Source organism: Microtus ochrogaster, unplaced genomic scaffold (assembly GCF_000317375.1).
Source record: "Microtus ochrogaster isolate Prairie Vole_2 unplaced genomic scaffold, MicOch1.0 UNK45, whole genome shotgun sequence".
NCBI lineage: Eukaryota > Metazoa > Chordata > Mammalia > Rodentia > Cricetidae > Microtus > Microtus ochrogaster.
The window spans coordinates 100,257-106,256 of NW_004949143.1; the positions used below are offsets into that span (position 1 = coordinate 100,257).

The window sequence follows — 6,000 nt, forward strand, 5'->3', positions numbered from 1 at the left end:
GGCAGGTTATTTGTAGGCTCACCTCTTGCAGGCTGTAGACGTACTCATCTTTCTCGGACACCTTCCTGGATTCTTAGCTGTCTTGACTTCACCAAGGGTGGCAGCCTTTGGGAGAAGAGAAGGAAGAAGTGTAGGGAATTGCTCCTTGTCCATGCAAGGAGGAGCTTTACTTCCCTGTCCCATCTTTCAACTGAGACGAGCATCTTTCTTCTTCTTGCCCAAGTTGCTGCTGGTCAGATTCCTGGCCCAATCATGAAAAGTCAGGCTCCGGGCAAAGGCCTGGCTGTCATCAAAAAGGATCAGACTGACCATGCTGGAGGATGCCCTTGGCCCCTGTCCATGGCATGTAGCTTTAGTAATCTATATCTGTGGGCCATAAACTGACCACATGACTCTAGGCTGGCATTGTGCCTTCCATTCTTCTCTTCCTCTTGTCCCATTTCAGGCTTAGGGATCTGTGACTATATAACCCGAAACCAGTATATATCTGTAGAGCTGTACTGGCTTACAGAGGCATCACTGGCCATTGGAGATTGGGGGGAGGTCCATGGGAACCCTGACCAGACAGGGATCCTGGGCTGGGAGGTCTGGCAGAGAGCTATTTCTAAACAGCTGCATCTGTCCTGCTCAGGGGCCCAACTGAAGTTTAAATGAGTCACAGTGAAATACCGTTGGAAATTCTGTTCCTTTGTCATCCTGGCCCCATTTCAAATGCTCAGCCACCCCATGGGATTGATGGCTACTGTGCTGGAGAGCACAGACAGTAGTTGCATCCCTCATTACAGAAAGTTCCATTAGTAGTGCTGCTCTGGGTAGCCCACTTCCCCTTTGATAGATCTCTCTACTTCATTCCTCCACCTAGCAAAGACCTCCTGGAACCCTTTCCAGGAAAAGATCTCCCAAATTCATCTTTCTTGGAATGGGCCAGTTTGTTTCTGAATGAAAGCTCAGCTCCATGGTCCTCTGAAACAGCAGTGGAGCAGGGCTAAAGTCAGTCACACCTGGGGACCAGGCATCCCCAACCTGCACCTCCCAATTTTATGTACGTTTGTATCTCCAAAGACTATCAAGTCCACTTTAGGTACATGCCATGGTGTCTGGACTTCTAGAATCTCTAATCCAGGCCTCCATTTTTACCAAAACCTCCTATTTTTCTTTTTCTTTTCTTTTTTTTCTTTTTTTTGGTTTTTCGAGACAGGGTTTCTCTGTAGCTTTGGAGCCTGTCCTGGAACTCCCTTTGTAGACCAGGCTGGCCTCGAACTCACAGAGATCCACCTGCCTCTGCCTCCCGAGTGCTGGGATTAAAGGCGTGCACCACCAACGCCCGGCAAACCTCCTATTTTTCTAAGGGTTTGTTCAGTTGCTTCTGGGACAACAATACATCAAGCTTCGCAGAGCTCCCATCCTGATTTATATACTTGCTTTAGCCCTTCACAGACTTCCTCAACTGTTCTATGTATCTACCTACCTACCTGTCTGTCTGCCTGTTTGTCTGTCTATATATCTATCAAGATAGGGTCTCACTATGTAGCCATGTGTGGCCTTCATCTTGCTATACAGACCAGGCTGGCCTTGAGCTCACAGTAATCTACCTGTCTCTGCTTCTAGACTGCTAGAATTTAAGATATTAGTCACTATACTGGGCCATTTTATTTTTTGAAATAAGATTGATAACTGAACCTGGAGCATGCTGGTTCAGCTAGACTAGCTGGCCAGTAACATCTTCCTGTCTCCACTGTCATCCCAGTGTCAGGATTACAGGTGTATCAAGGCACCTGTTTTTTTTTAAATACTGAGATCATAGGGATTGAACTCAGGTCCTTATGTTTATATGGCAGACAGTTTACTCACAGAACCACCTCTTTAACCCTTTAACTATCTCCTTTTCTTTTGTATCACAAACAATGCCTGTCATTAGCTCAGTGGTATAATGCCCACTTAGCATGTACAAGGCCATGACCTCAATCCCTAGCACTTCAAAAGAACTGTCCATTTTACCTGGAACATTTCCCATCAACATTATTATGATTATTAATTTTAATCTCAGTGAACCTCACTCCCACCTCTATTTGCCGTTCCATTTCTGTTCCTCTACTGGGAAAAACCTAAAGGAGTTTTCTAGACTTACTGTGTCTACTCCCATTCTTTCACAATCTCATTCCCATCAGGATTTCAGCCTACTGCTTGCTTAAGATCAGTCTTGGCACTAATTCAATTGCCAAACTCACAGCTCACAGGTAAAACTGACTGCTCCTTCTTTCTAGAAAAACTTGTCTTGGCTTCCCTGACACCCCACTTATAGGAGATATGAAAGTTAGATGCTCAGGCTCCGGAACCAGATTATCTAGGTACAAATCCTGGATATGCAAATTATCCAAGTTACTTGTCTAGGTTTCAATTTCCTATCTGTGCGTTTGAAGCAAGAGTACCATTACCTGCCTTTGTGGGACACTGTAAGAGTTAAGTACAGCACATGCATTCTGCTAGACTATAGCTTGTTACTTGGCAATGCTCAACAAATGTTTGCTGCTGCCATTGAATTCACCACATGGATGTTTAAGAATCAACTAAATTAAAACATGTTCAAAAAATTTCTTGTCTTTCCATTCTAAGCCTTTGTTTTGTGCTAGACTTTTAGAACACACACATTTATTCATCCCAGATACAGAGTCTACAACAGATCAAAGTATGCACATTACCCAAGTTCAACTTGGTGAACCAATGGGCTTTGTTGGGTTACTTACAGGAATATGGATGAGGGTTACTAACTGGAACAAAAGTGACTCAAAGACATCCAAGCACATGTGACAGTTCACAAAAGCTGGAAATCTGGAACATTCTGCGCAACCTGCAGCTCAACAGGTTAAAAACTGTCCCTTTCAAGTAACTTTCCAGACAACTCAGCTGGTTTCTCCTTTTTGGCAGCTGGGTTGGTCTCAGCCTTCTTCACAACTTGGCTTGTCTGAGAGTGACTCTTGGCAGTCTTTATTGTTTACTCTTGGGAGAGAGAGTAAATCTGTTCAGTTTTAGGAAGTTCCTGAAGCTCTTTTGAATGGTTTATCTTCTGTCTTAAGGAGCTTCCCTGGGAGGTGGAATGTTTTAGTCTCAGATTAAACTGCTCCAAATAAATCTTAACTCCCTGACTGAGGGGCTCCTCCATATCTAACCAAACCATCTGCAAGTCTTGACCGCAGCTCTGCCTTCCTGAGCACTCCCACCCGCACTCACTGCCATCTCCACGCCTACACTAGTGTCACCTCTTCTCTGCTCTTTTGGCTGCTGCTGTTAACCTACTCTGTCACCCATTGCCAAGAAGCCAGAGTGCTTTATCCCTGTTCTTTCTATCCAAGCTGGCAACAGGGCACTATCTGAGACTCTGTAACTCCTGACCCAGGTCTGATGCCAGCTACAGCCCCATCTTCTTCAGCTGCATGCACATTGAGTTCATACCGAATGTCTTCTTGTTCCCATCCAAAACTCATCCTGTCTTTAAGCTTTAGTGTTGACTCATGTCTCCCTTACCTGCCTTACCACCTTGAAAACTCTCAGTTTTCAAGGCAAGGTCACTACCTCTAGCAGGAAGGCTTTATGTTTGTTTTTCAAGATAGGGTTTCTCTGTGTAACGGCCCTTGCTGTCCTGGAACTGATCTGTAGATCAGGCTGGCCTTGAGCTCTCAGAAATCTGCCTGCCTTTGCCTCCCGAGTGCTGGGATTAAAGGAATGTGTCACCACTGCCTGGCAGGAAATTGTTTTTAATCGCTAAGATCAAGGGCAAGGTCTCTTCCATCGTCTTTGCCACAGTACTTACTACCTGGCATGGTCACGGTCTCCTGACCGTCTCCTTCATTACTCCTGAATAAAGAGCATATCCTTCACACCTGACCTTTTACTGCATGAGCCCTTGATACCATGCCTGGGTAAGCACACAGGAAACATCCAACGGATACTTGAAGGAAGGAAGAAATACAAAGTTCATTCAAATGCAGTGTGTGACCAAGGTAGCACTTCAAATAAGTGCATTAAAAGCATATCATCAAAGAAATTACGTTGGAACAACAAGTTAGGTTTTGTACTTTACACTCCACATGAAAATAAGCTCCAGATGGCTCAGAAATTTAATGTAAAAATGAAACCATAAGACCACTAGAAGGAATCTTGGAGTGGGAATAGGCTTTCTAAGTATGTGATGAAAACCAGAAACCATAAAAGAAAAGATGAAGAAATGAAAAAGTTCTATGTAGCAAAACCCACCATAATTGTAATTACAGAAATAACAAATGGGCAAGACTTGTTTGCTGTGCACATGACAGCTTGAGCCCTCACCTTAAAATTAACCCAACAGGAAAATAGGCCAGTAAAGAAATAGAACAGACAATCCAAACCAGAGAACTCATCAACTGCCAATTAACACACAACAGAAGACAAAAGAAACTGGCTGTTTCTATCTCTGCCTCAGGTATGAAGAACTGAAAAGAACCCTATAAAACATGGGTTATTTGGGGTGAGGGAAAGTGGGTACACTCATGTTCCAGTAGGTCCTAGGAATGGGAATATAGATCAGTGCTGTCTTCCTCCTTCAACATGATCCAGGTAACAAAATGGTAACTCCCTTCCACCCAAGAGGACTAACATATAATATACAGATCGCTTTTACTGTGTGATGTAATATATGCACATTTATATGTTATATAAAACATGATCCATATAAATATCTCTCCATGCCATCAGCATTAGCTAGGCACTCCAGCCTCTGTTCTGGTGCTTGGGCATGACATGTCCTTACTCAGATGAAAGGCCTACTTATATGCTGTAGATCCCATCTCCTGCTCTGTGCATACACTTCTCCTTTCCTCCTGGGATAGCAATTAGCCCCTCTTTAAAAAAAAGATTCTATTTATTTATTATATAGACAGTGTTATGCCTGCACTTCAGAAGAGGGCACCAGATCTCATTACAGAAGGTTGTGAGCTACCATGTGGTTGCTGGGAATTGAACTCAGGACCTCTGAAAGAGCAGTTAGTGTTCTTAACTTCTGAGCTCTCTCTCTAGCCTTCCATTAGCCCCTCTTAACCAAGTCATTCTTCATTCTGATCAGCATTCTGTAATTCTCCTCACCACAGGAAGCCAGCTTTTTCTTGACCCCCATTTTCCTTCAGAGGATCATCTACATTTCTTGCTCTGGCTCTCCTTGTTTCCTTCTTTTCCTCATTTGTATCACTATTGGCTCTTGTCAAGGTCTGAAGTCTGCTGTGTTGCTAAATCCAATGGCTATTTTTAAAGTTCATATTTTACTGGACACCAGTGTCATTTGAGGCCAGTCGCTCCAATTTCTTGTAGTCCCTTATTGCACTAAACTCTGTTGTGTCTAACATTCCTTTCCAAGCTCTCTCAGGTTTTATGTGGATGTAGTTGTCTCATGTTGGTGTCATTTTGTAGGTGGAGCCCGCTCGTTTGTTTACCGGCAGCCCAGCTATGAAATAATCACAGAGAAACTATATTAACTGCAACACCGCTTGGCCAATAGCATAGGTTTCTTATGAACTAACTCTTACGTCTTAAATGAACCAATTTCTATTGCTTTGTATTTTACCACGGGGCTCGTGGTTTACTGGCAAGGTTCCCGGGTGGGCACCTTTCTCCTTCAGCAGCATCCCCTTGACTCTGCCTTCTTTTCTCCTCTACCTCTGCTTGCAATTCCTGCCTTGCTCTATTCTGTGCTGCCATAGGCCAAAGCAGCTTCATTATTAACCAATGATAATAAAACATATTCATGTCATACAGAGGGGAATCCCACATCAGACAAGTGGAGCTATAGGAGTTCGAAGACAGACTAGTATACATAGCATTGGAGGATAAAGAACCTGAAATGACCCTACCCTATAGCAACACTGACGAATATCTTGCATATCATCACAGAACCTTCATCTGGGGATGGATGGCGTTAGAGACATAGACCCACACTGGAGCACTGGACTGAGCTCTCAAGGTCCCAATGAGGAG

The 6,000-nt window shown here is 43.8% G+C and overlaps 1 protein-coding gene across 1 annotated transcript in view; it reads right to left on the reverse strand.

Annotated features, from left to right (window-relative positions):
* Znf185 (zinc finger protein 185 with LIM domain) overlaps positions 1-6,000 on the reverse strand; it is an 89,853-nt gene that overhangs the window by 65,059 nt on the left and 18,794 nt on the right. The window lies entirely within an intron of this gene.